A 12,011-nucleotide genomic window follows, 5' to 3' on the forward strand; every position below is an offset into this window, starting at 1 on the left:
AACAGAATGTCTAGCTACCAATGTGTATCCTGAATATTTGTTTTCTCTTGGGTTTGGTAAAGTAGAAAATGAAACAGAACCACAAGAGGAAATATGCCTAGAAAAAAAATCTGATTAAATCTGTGGAGAGTGCTTGGTAAAAATGGAAACATTTCACATTTCACCAATAATCTTACATGTTGCTGTGGAAAATAAATGAATTTTTTTATTTAAATGCATGCATTTAACAACCACCGATTGATTGTCATGCTGTGTACAAAAGGTAGGGAAATGCCTTTGCATTTAGAGATTTACAGTCTGATGGAAGAGGAAAAAAGAAAAAAACAAAATTATATAATGGCCTGGACAGATTCGTAGAAGTCTTCTTGGGAAAGGCCAGGCGTGGTGGCTCACGCCTGTAATTCCGGTACTTTGGGAGGCTGAGGCAGGTGGATCACTAGGTCAGGAGTTCAAGACCAGCCTGGCCAAAATGGTGAAACCCCGTCTCTACTAAAAATACAAAAAAAATTAGCCAGGTATGGTGGCAGGCGCCTGTAATCCCAGCTACTCAGGAAGCTGAGGCAGGAGAATCGCTTGAACCCGGGAGGCGGAGGTTACGATGAGCGGATATTGCACCATTGGACTCCAGCCTGGGCGGCAGAGCAAGAAAAAAGAAGTCTTCCTGGGAGAGATGACACTTTAAAAATAATAATAATAATAGGGCCAGGTGTGGTGGCTCATACTTATAATCCCAGCACTTTGGAGGCCAAGGCGGGCAGATCACTTGAGGTCAGGAGTTTGAGACCAGCCTGGCCAACATGGTAAAACCCCGTCTCTACTAAAAATACAAAAATTAGCTGGGCATGGTGGCGCACACCTGTAATCCCAGCTACTTGGGAGGCTGGGGCAGGAGAATGGCTTGAACCCAGGAGGCAGAGGTTGCAGTGAGCCAAGATCACACCACTGCACTACAGCCTGGGCAACAGAGTGAGACTCCACCAAAAAAAAAAAAAAAGAGACAGGAGAGAGCTTGCTTCCTCTCTCTACTCTCTGCCAGATGAGAATACAAAGAGAAAGTAGCTATCTGTGAACCAGGAAAAGGGCCTTCACCAACAACCAGCCTTGGCATAAGCAGAAATAATACACACTGGCAACTCCAAAAGGGTGGAGGTTGGGAGGGGAGTGAAGTTGAAAAATTACCTAGGCCGGGCGCGGTGGCTCACGCCCATAATCCCAGCACTTTGGGAGACCGAGACGGGCGGATCACAAGGTCAGGAGATCGAAACCATCCTGGCTAACACAGTGAAACCCCGTCTCTACTAAAAATACAAAAAAATTAGCCAGGCATGGTGGTGGGCACCTGTAGTCCCAGCTACTCGGTAGGCTGAGGCAGGAGAATGGTGTGAACCCAGCAGGCAGAGCTTGCAGTGAGCGTAGATTGCGCCACTGCACTCCAGCCTGGGCGACAGAGCGAGACTCCATCTCAAAAAAAAAAAAAAAAAGAAAGAAAGAAAAATTACCTATCAGGAACCATGTTCACTATTTGAGTAATGGATACATTAAAGCCCAATCCCCACCAGTATGCAGTATGTCCATGTAAGAAACACGCACATGGCTGGGCGCGGTGGCTCAAGCCTGTAATCCCAGCACTTTGGGAGGCCAAGACGGGCGGATCGCGAGGTCAGGAGATCGAGACCATCCTGGCTAACATGGTGAAACCCCGTCTCTACTAAAAAAAAAAAAAAAAAATACAAAAAAAAAGAAACACGCACATGTACCCCCTGAATCTAAAACCAAAAGAAAGAAAGAACCTGGCCGTGCTAGCACTCTGATCTCGAACTTCCAGCCTCCAGAACTGTGAGAAACAAATGTTTGTTGTTTAAGCCACCCAGTCTGTGGTAATTTGCCACAGTAACCTGAACTAAGACAGGACAAATAGGATAAACTTTGAAATGAAGGATACTGCCTTTTCTTCTGAGAATGAAGTGAAGGGGAAAGGGGGATAAAGAGATGATTTGCAGAGGAAGAAAAAGGCAAATGATAGCATCAGAGACACATTGAAGAGGAGATTACTGAGGATCGTTCCTGGCACACAGTTGGTCAGGAGTTGAGCGATAACATATTTCTGCAAAAGACAAGAAAGCATGGTAGAGATGAGGGTTAGCTCTGTCACCAACAAGCCAGGCGATCCTGGTGAGCCTGGGTGACCTCTACGTTTCCTTCTTCCTTTAAGACGGGGGGACTCCCTTCCCACTCGTGCTGAATACCTGATAGGTTCTTCCTGCCTGCTGTACAAACAAAATCAACTCACGGAGACCACAGCACTGCAGTAAAGAAAGCATTTAATTTACCTGAGGCCAGCCACACCACATGGGAGACACATTATCACGCAAATCAATCTTGTCCAAGGCCTGGAGATTAGGAGTTTTTCAAAGGTAGTTTGGGGGAGGAAGCGGGTGCTTGCTGCTGATTGGTTGGGGGTGCCATCGCAGGGGTGTAGGAAATGGTCCTCCTGTGTGCCGATCTGCTTTGGGTGGGGCCACAGGAGTGTTTGGTGGGTCCAAGTGGAACCATCCTCGGCATTAGACATGCAAAAAACCTGAAAAGGCATCTCCAAAAGCCACTCTTACGTTTTACAGTAGTGATGTTATCTGCAGGAGGCATTGGGGAAGTTGCATATCTTGTGACTTCCAGAATGATGGGTAGCAGTGGTTTATGTCTACACCTTAGCAGAATTCAGGCTCCTCTCCTCTGCCTAGCCTGGTGGTCTCTCATAGGTCTTTACATAGGCAGTTGAGTTTTGGGGAAGGTCTATTACTGAGTATCTCCCACAGTTAGCTTGGCCCAGTAAAAACTAAGGCAGCTTGAAGGCTATAGGCAAGAAGGGGACTGGCTAGATCAGATCTCCCCCACTGCTATAATTCTTTCACTGTTATAATTTTTGCAAAGGTGATTTCACTGGCCCTCTCTCCACCACCCTTCTCAAACCCAAGGTGCAGTGGTGGCTGGTGTAACTGCCCAGTAGGTTCTCCTTACCTGCTGCTTAGATAATGCTGATTTATTGAGACAGGGGAATTACAATGGAGAAAGAGTTTAATTCACGCAGAGCCAGCTGTATGGGAGACCTGAGTTTTATTATTACTCACATCATTCTCCCCAAAAACTCTGGGGTTGGGGTTTTTAAGGATAACTTGGCAGGTAGGGGACAAGGGAGTGGGGAGTCCTGATTGGTCGGGTGGGAGATGAAATCAGAGGGAGGGAGTCGAAGCTGTCCTTTTGCAGTGAGTCAGTTCCTGGGTGGGGGCCACAAGACCAGATGAGCCCGATTATGGGTCTGGGTGGTGTCAGCTGATGCATGGGAATGAAGGGTCTGCAAAAGAGCTCAAGCCCTGATCTTAGATTTTACAACAGTGATGTTATTCCTAGAAGCAATTTGGGGAGGTTGAGAATCTTGGAGCCTCAGGATGCATGACTCCTAAACCACAATTGTTTTTGTTTGTTTGTTTGTTTGTTTGTTTTTTGAGACAGAGTCTCGCTTGTCGCCCAGGCTGGAGTTCAGTGGCACGATCTCAGCTCGCTGATAACTTCACCTCTTGGGTTCAAGCGATTCTCCTGCCTCAACCTCCCGAGTAGCTGGGATTACTGGCACCCGCCACCACACCTGGCTAATTTTTGTATTTTTAGTAGAGACAGAGTTTCACTATGTTGGCCAGGCTGGTCTCGAACTCTTGACTCAGGTGATCCACCCGCCTCGGCCTCCCAAAGTGCTGGGATTACAGACGTGAACCACCGCACCTGGCCCTAAACCATAATTTCTAATCTTGTAGCTAATTTGTTAGTCCTACAAAAGTAGACTGTTCCCCAGGCAAGAAGGGAGTCTGTTTTGGAAAAGGGCTATTATCATCTTTGCTTCAAAGTTAAAGTATAAACTAACTTCCTCCCAAAGTTAGTTTGACCAGTAATGAGCAAGGATAGCTTGGAGGTTAGAAGCAAGATGGAGTCAGTTCGGTCAGGTCTCCTTCACTGTCCTAATTCCCTCAGTTACAATTTTTGCAAAGGCAGTTCAGTGGGACGAGGTCTATTCACCTGAGTCTCCCACCCCTATAGGACCCTGCATCTCCTGGTGTCCTGGTTGTAACAGGAAAAGCCATCCCGGCTCAGCAGAGCCACTGACTCCCTCAGTTGGAATTCAGGGTGTCTGGGAGGTGACTTCGCTGGTGCAGGTCCCATGGTTGTTGATCTCGACACTGCAGAGGGGCTGGGTTCAAAGCAGCATCATTCCCACTCTGCTTCCAGCTTTTCATTACGTGCCACAAGCTTGTCCCTGACCTTTATCCTGCATGTCATGCCAGGTTTCCGCATAACAGACCTTTTCTGACAAGATAGTGAAAGCAATTGACCTTATTTTGGAGAGCTCAGAGCTGCTCTGTTAAATATTAAACCTCTTAACAATTCCCTTTCATTTCATCTCTTAAAAGGCTCCTGGTCCAGCAGATCCATTGGGAAGAAAAAATTCAAATTATTTGCATACAGTCCCATAAATTCATCTTGGATTTTTCACACTGTCATTTCCCACTCTCTTCCTTTAACCTGTTATTGAAGGCCCAGCTGTGAAAGGAAAATAAATCTCAAGACCCTCAAATCACTAAGCCAAAGGAAAAAGTCAAGTTGGGAACTGCTTAGGGCAAACCTGCCTCCCATTCTATTTCGAAAAAATATTAGCTACTAAGATAAATTCCTGTGGACAAAGGACAGACAGAACTCAAAGTCATCCCTCTGCTTACTGATATAAATGCATATCTGATTGCTTCCTTTGGAAAGGTTCATCAGAAACTCAAAAGAATGCAACCATTTGTCTCTTATCTACCTATGACCTGGAAGCCCGCTTCCCGATTCGAGTTGTCTCGCCTTTCAGGACTGAACCAATGTACGTCTTACATATATTGGCTGATGTCTCATGTCTCCCTAAAATATACAAAACCAAGCTATGCCCACCTCAGGCACATGTCAGGACCTCCTGAGGCTGTGACACGGACACGTCCCTTACGTTGGCACTTTATAAATTGACTGAGAAACCGGTATCTCAGATATTTGGAGTTCACACAGTCAAACTTCCCACCCTCTAGAAAGGCTCAACAGGCCGGGCGCAGTGGCTCACACCTGTAATCCCAGCACTTTGAGGGGCCGAGGCGGATCACGAGGTCAGGAGATTGAGACCATCCTGGCTAACATGGTGAAATTCCATCTCTACTAAAAAATACAAAAAATTAGCCGGACACGGTGGCGGGTGCCTATAGTCCCAGCTACTTGGGAGGCTGAGGCAGGAGAATGGTGTGAACCCAGGAGGTGGAGCTTGCAGTGAGCCGAGATCGTGTCTCTGCACTCCAGCCTAGGCAACAGAGCAAGACTCCGTCTCAAAAAAAAAAAAAAAGGCTCAACAAATTGTTTGTTCACCAAGAAACCTAGGGCTTAGATGCCTAGAACCAAGTATGTTATGAATGAATAAATCTAATTCCATAAAAGGTTTTATTGATGCTCTTATTCAGTAATTAATATTGGCAATCAACCTATCTTGGTACATCTCTTGTATTATTTAACTTTAATAAGTTTACATCTCATATCTCAAATCTAGTGTTGATATCATGTCTTGATGCTTCTCTTTCACATCAGTGAGCATAATATTTTTATTTTTATTTTATTTCATTTTTGAGATAGGGTCTTGCTGTGTTGCCAAGGCTGGAGTGCAGTGACACAATCATGGCTCACTGCAGCCTCAACTGCCAGGCTCAAGCAATTCTCCCACCTCAGCCTCTCAAGTAGCTGGGACCACAGGTGGGCACCACCACACCAGGCTAATTTTTCTCTTACTATTTGTGGAGATGAGGTCTTGCTATGTTGCCCAGGCTGGTCTCTCAACTCCTGGACTAAAGTGGTCTTCCCACCTCAAAATGCTGAGGTTACATGCATGAGACACCCTGCTCGCCCTGAGCACAATATTTTGTACATAATTGTAGTCCAATAATACTCGTTGTCTGAGAAAGACTCTAGAATTTTGCCAAAGAGCTTCCTTTTCCTCAACTCCCTCCAGACTCATCCTGACCTTGCATCTGCTCCTCCTCTGACCTTTAACACTACCCTCCAGTAACATTTCTCAGCTCCAGAAAAACCCAGAACAGTCAAGAGAAAACAGCAAGACTCCAGGAGGGCAATGAAATGGAATTAAGATTCCCTGGGAAAGCACTCCAGATGACTGAAGAAAATACCTTGAGAATAATTCTTCCAAACTTAAAAAGTCCCAAGGCCAAATAGCTACTTTGTACAGTAAACTGAATCATGAGCCACTATTCATTGGGAGGTGACCCTGGCGTAAGTCGTTAGAGCTGACAGAGGCAATAAAATGCAAATGCCACTGTGGAATTCAGCTTATGAGGATTTTTTTTAAACGTTTCCAGGGACTTAGTAGAAAACAAAGAGAGAGGCCGGGCGCGGTGGCTCAAGCCTGTAATCCCAGCACTTTGGGAGGCCGAGACGGGTGGATCACGAGGTCAGGAGATCGAGACCATCCTGGCTAACACAGTGAAACCCCGTCTCTACTAAAAAAAAAAAAAAAGGGCCGGGCGCGGTGGCTCAAGCCTGTAATCCCAGCACTTTGGGAGGCCGAGACGGGCGGATCACGAGGTCAGGAGATCGAGACCATCCTGGCTAACACGGTGAAACCCCGTCTCTACTAAAAATACAAAAAACTAGCCGGGCGAGGTGGCGGGCGCCTGTAGTCCCAGCTACTCCGGAGGCTGAGACAGGAGAATGGCGTAAACCCGTGAGGCGGAGCTTGCAGTGAGCTGAGATCCGGCCACTGCACTCCAGCCTGGGTGGCAGAGCAAGACTCCGTCTCAAAAAAAAAAAAAAAAAAAAAAATACAAAAAACTAGCCGGGCGAGGTGGCAGGCGCCTGTAATCCCAGCTACTCCGGAGGCTGAGGCAGGAGAATGGCGTGAACCTGGGAGGCGGAGCTTGCAGTGAGCCCAGATCGCGCCGCCACCGCACTCCAGCCTGCGTGACAGAGTGAGACTCCGTCTCAAAAAAAAAAAAAAAAAGAAAACAAAGAGAGATCATACAATTCTAAGGTTTAACACCAAGAATTACACGACACCAAGTAAAATGTTACCTCAAGGAGGATTTTATAGGACAGCTTGGATGGACATACATGTCTTTTCTTATGTGTTGCTTTTGCTGATCACTCAAAATCAACCTTGGTAAGGGTCCGATTTTTGTTTTTGTTTTTTTTTTTTAAGACGGAGTCTCAATCTGTCTCCCAGGCTGGAGTGCAGTGGTGAGATCTCAGTTCACTGCAAGCTCTGCCTCCTGGGTTCACGCCATTCTCCTGCCTCGGCCTCCCAAGTAGCTGGGACTACAGGTGCCCACCACCACGCCCGGCTAATTTTTTTTTTTTTTTGTATTTTTTAAATAGAGACGGGGTTTCACTGTGTTAGCCAGGATGGTCTCGATCTCCTGACTTCATGATCCACCTGCCTCGGCCTCCCAAAGTGCTGGGATTACAGGCGTGAGCCATCACACCCGGCCAGGGTCCAATTTTTCTAACTTCTGAACTAGTTAGTCTGGTTGCCAAAAGTTTGGTTCTCTCCTTGAAGTCTGGGTATTTGGTAAAAAAGAAAAAAGAAAAAAAAAAGATTGGTTCACTGATAAAGCTATTCATATTGTTATTAATTATAAAATTACATACTCAATTGAAAATCTATTTCAGGGCTGGGCATTGTGGCTCATGCCTGAAATCTCAGCACTTTGGGAGGCCGAGGCAAGTGGATCACTTGAGCCCAGGAGTTCAAGACCAGCCTGGGCAACATATTGAGATTCTGTCTCTTTTACGTAGTATAAATTCTTAAAAATAAAAAAAGTACCTCAGCAATTAATTATTGGGCCCACAGCACATATATTAATGTCTGTGTGCTATGTGTGTTACATACGGTAAACCAAAAGTATCTGAGACAGATTTCAATCAATTTGGAAGCTTATTTTGCTAAGGTTAAGAACATTCCTGGAAGAAATAAACAAGGAATCACAGAAACAGTCTCTGGTATGTGTCTTTCTTCAGAGATGATTTTGAAGCCTTCAAATATTTACAGGGGGAGAGTGCGCTGGAGTGAAAAGAGGGAGGTTATAGTCACATTACTGAATCCACATGTTGCAAGAGGGAAGGAGCAGGTAGGGGAATTGTCAATTACATATTTACCTGGCATCAGTAAATCAACATTTTACAGAAGATAAAGGGAACACAGAGTAGCTACCTGTGGAGATATTTAACCCTTATCTGTAGCTGTCTCTTAGGAACAAAAGAAAAGGCAGCTTCTTTTTATTGTTGTTTTGTTTTGTTTTTTCGAGACAGAGTCTTGCTCTGTCACCCAGGCTGGAGTACAGTGGGCACCATCTCGGCTCACTGCAACCTCTGCCTCCCAGGTTCAAGCAATTCTCCTACCTCAGCCTCCCGAGTAGCTGGGATTATAGGCACCCAGCACCGCACCTGGCTAATTTTTGTATTTTTAGTAGTGACAGGGTTTCACCATGCTGGCCAGGCTGGTCTCAAACTCTTGACCTCGTGATCCGCCTGCCTCGGCCTCCCAAAGTGCTGGCATTACAGGTGTGAGCCACCGCACCTGCATCCCCACTCCTTTTTTTTGTTTATTTTGAGACAGGGTCTCACTCTGTTGCCCAGGCTGGAGTGCAGTGGCATGATCTCGGCTCACAGGTGTACACCACCACACCCAGCTAATTTTTGTATTTTTTTAGTAGAAATGGATTTTCCCCATGTTGCCCAGGCTGGTCTTGAACTCCTGGGCTCAAGTGATCCGCCTACCTCAGCCTCCCAAAGTGCTGAGATTAAAGGATGAGCCACCGCGCCTGGCCTAAAAGGTAGCTTCTTGCATTACTCAGCTTTCAGCTTAATTTTTTTCTTTTAGCATAGTGAGTTGGGGTCCCAAGTGTTTCCTTTCTTTTCACAATACTTTATTCTGTTTTATCCTTGTAACAAACCATGGAAGATAGGAATTATTGCCCCCATTTTCCAGACACGGAAATTGAGGCTCAGGATGTAGATTTAACAAGCACCCCAATGATGATTCAATAACCTGTGTAGCTTTGTTTATTGGGAAAGGATGCTCTGAGCAGCAAATACAGGTTTCCCATCTATTCTATATTATTAATTGAATATAAAGAAAGCAGTATTCTGGGCCGGGCGCAGTGGCTCATGCCTGTAATCCCAGCACTTTGGGAGGTTGAGGCAGGTGGATCACGAGGTCAGGAGTTCAAAACCAGCCTGACCAATATGGTGAAACCCCATCTCGACTAAAAATACAAAAATTAGCCAGGCATGGTGGTGTGTGATTGTAGTTCCAGTTACTAGGGAGGCTGAGACAGGAGAATTGCTTGAACCTGGGAGGCGGAGGTTGCAGTGAGCTGAGATTGTACCACTGTAGTACAGCCTGGGCTACAGAGTGAGACTCTAGAAGAAAGAAAGAAGAAAGAAAGAAAGAAAGAAGAAAGAAGAAGAAAGAAAGAAAAGAAAGGAAGGAAGGAAGGAAGGAGGAAGGAAGGAAGGAGGAAGGAAGGAAGGAAGGAAGGAGGAAGGAAGGAAGGAAGAAGGAAGGAAGGAAGGAAGAAGGAAGGAAGGAAGAAGGAAGGAAGGAAGGAAGGAAGGAAGGAGGAAGGAAGGAAGGAAAGAAAGAGGGAGGGAGGGAAGGAAGGAAGGAAGGGAGAAAGAAAGAGGGAGAGAAAAGAAGGAAGGAAGGAAGGAAAGAGAAAGAAAGAGAGAGAGAGAAAGAGAAAGAAAGAAAGAAAGAAAGAAAGAAAGAAAGAAAGAAAGAAAGAAAGAAAGAAAGAAAGAAAGAGAAGGAAAGAAAGAGAAAGAGAATTCTGAATTTTATATATCAGATTCTTGTAAGACTGTTTGGTCTGAGAAAGTTTCTGCAACTAGTTTGATTGATCCAGTTTACAAGGCAGGACATGGTGGCATCAGGGCCCCTACTCCAACTCTGTCCCGACTTTTCCAGTCAAACGGCAGCAGGCCTGGGAGAAGCACCTGAATATACACTGAACCTGGACTGTGCTTGACAGCATCAAGAGCCCAGAATAGTGGAGCTTGAGGGCCGGCGATGGCATTAATTACTCCCATTCCTTCTGTTGAGTGATTCAGGATAACAAAATTCTGATAATAGGCCTGATATTAAACTGAACAAGAAGGGCATCTTTCGGTCATCCCAGACCAATGTGGGCTTCTCTGGCTTCTCTGAGTATCCTACTGTTCACTTCCTTTCCTGACTGCTGACCCATTCCTCAGCCCATCATCTTCTTTTTGATCCTGCTCCTTATGTCGTCCAAGTCAGAGCTCCAGGGTCATCTTTAACCCATTGTCTCCCTCACCTCCATCCACAAGTATTAGCGTGTCTCCCTCCTGCACCCAAAATGTGTCCCCTCCCACACGTCCCTTGAGCAGGTCCTATGTTAGGCCATTCTTGCATTGCTATAAAAAAATACCTGAGACTGGGTAATTTATTAAGAAAGAGGTTTATGGCCGGGTGCGGTGGCTCACACCTGTAATCCCAGCACTATTGGAAGCCGAGGTAGGTGGATGGCTTGAGGTCAGGAGTTTGAGACCAGCCTAGCCAACCTGGCAAAACCCCGTCTCTACTCAAATACAAAAATTAGCCGGGCGTGGTGGTGCGCACCTGTAATCCCAGCTACTTGGGAAGCTGAGGCAGGAGAATCACTTGAACCAGGGAGGCAGAGGTTGCAGTGAGCTGAGATCATGCCACTGCACTCCAGCCTGGGCAACGGAGCAAGACTTAGTCTCAAAAAAAAAAAAAAAGAAAAAAAGAAAAAGGTTTGTTTGGCTCATAGTTCTTTAGGCTATACCAGCAGGGCTCCCTCATCTGCTTCTGGTAAGAACCTCAGGAACTTTACAATCAGGGCAGAAGGCAAAGGGAGAGCAGGCAATGGGACCTGGCGAGAGTGGGAGCAAGAGAGTAAGGTGGGAGGTGCCAGACACTCTTTCTTTCCTTCCTTCTTTCCTTCCTTCCTTCCTTCCTTCCTTCATTCTTTCTTTTTATTTATTTATTTATTTATTTATTTATTTATTTATTTATTTTTCTGAGACGGAGTGTCACTCTGTCACCAGGCTGGAGTGCAGTGGCGCAATCTCGGCTCACTGCAAGCTCCGCCTCCCGGGTTTTTAAGCCCTTCCCCTGCCTCAGCCTCCCAAGTAGCTGGGACTACAGGTGTGTCCCACCACGCCCAACTAAAACACTCAGATCTCCCATGAACTCATTCATTATTACCAAGGGGATGGTGCTAAGCCATTCATGAGGGATCTGCCCCCATGAACCAACACCTCCCATCAGGTCCCACCTCCAACACTGGGGATTACATTTCAACATGAGATTTGGAGAGGAGAAACATCCAAACCATATCAGGCCCCCACCATCTCCATACCTGCCCTGCTGTAACCCACCAGGACTCACTGGCCTCCTGCCTCTGGACCTGCCTGGATTACCTAACCTATTCTCCATATCCGGGTCAAAGGTCTTTCAAAAATGAAAATCTGGCTGGGCATGGTGGCTCATGCCTGTAATCCCAAAAGTTTGGGAGGCTGAGGTGGAAGGATTATTTGAGGCCAGGAGTTCAAGACCAGCCTGGGCAACATAGTGAGACCCTGTCTCAACAACAACAACAAATACACACACACGCGCACACACACACAAACAATGCAAATCTGCTCATTTCTTTCCCCTTTGTGATTCCCTACGGTCTTCAAATTAAAATCCAAGTGCCCTCGCATGGCACCCAAGGGCCTTCTGGACCTGGGTCCTGCCTTCCCCTTTGGCTTCAGCCTCTCCTTCCTCCACACCATGGCGTGCAGAACTTCAGCTCTGGTAAGGCAGGAGCACTTCGCCACATTGGCAGTGCTTACACCTCCCAGTCTTCACGCTGGGCTTTCTGCCTGGGCCCCTTCCCATTCCTTTGTTC

The sequence above is a fragment of the Trachypithecus francoisi genome, unplaced genomic scaffold (genome assembly GCF_009764315.1).
Source record: "Trachypithecus francoisi isolate TF-2019V2 unplaced genomic scaffold, Tfra_2.0 Lachesis_group18, whole genome shotgun sequence".
Taxonomy (NCBI): domain Eukaryota; kingdom Metazoa; phylum Chordata; class Mammalia; order Primates; family Cercopithecidae; genus Trachypithecus; species Trachypithecus francoisi.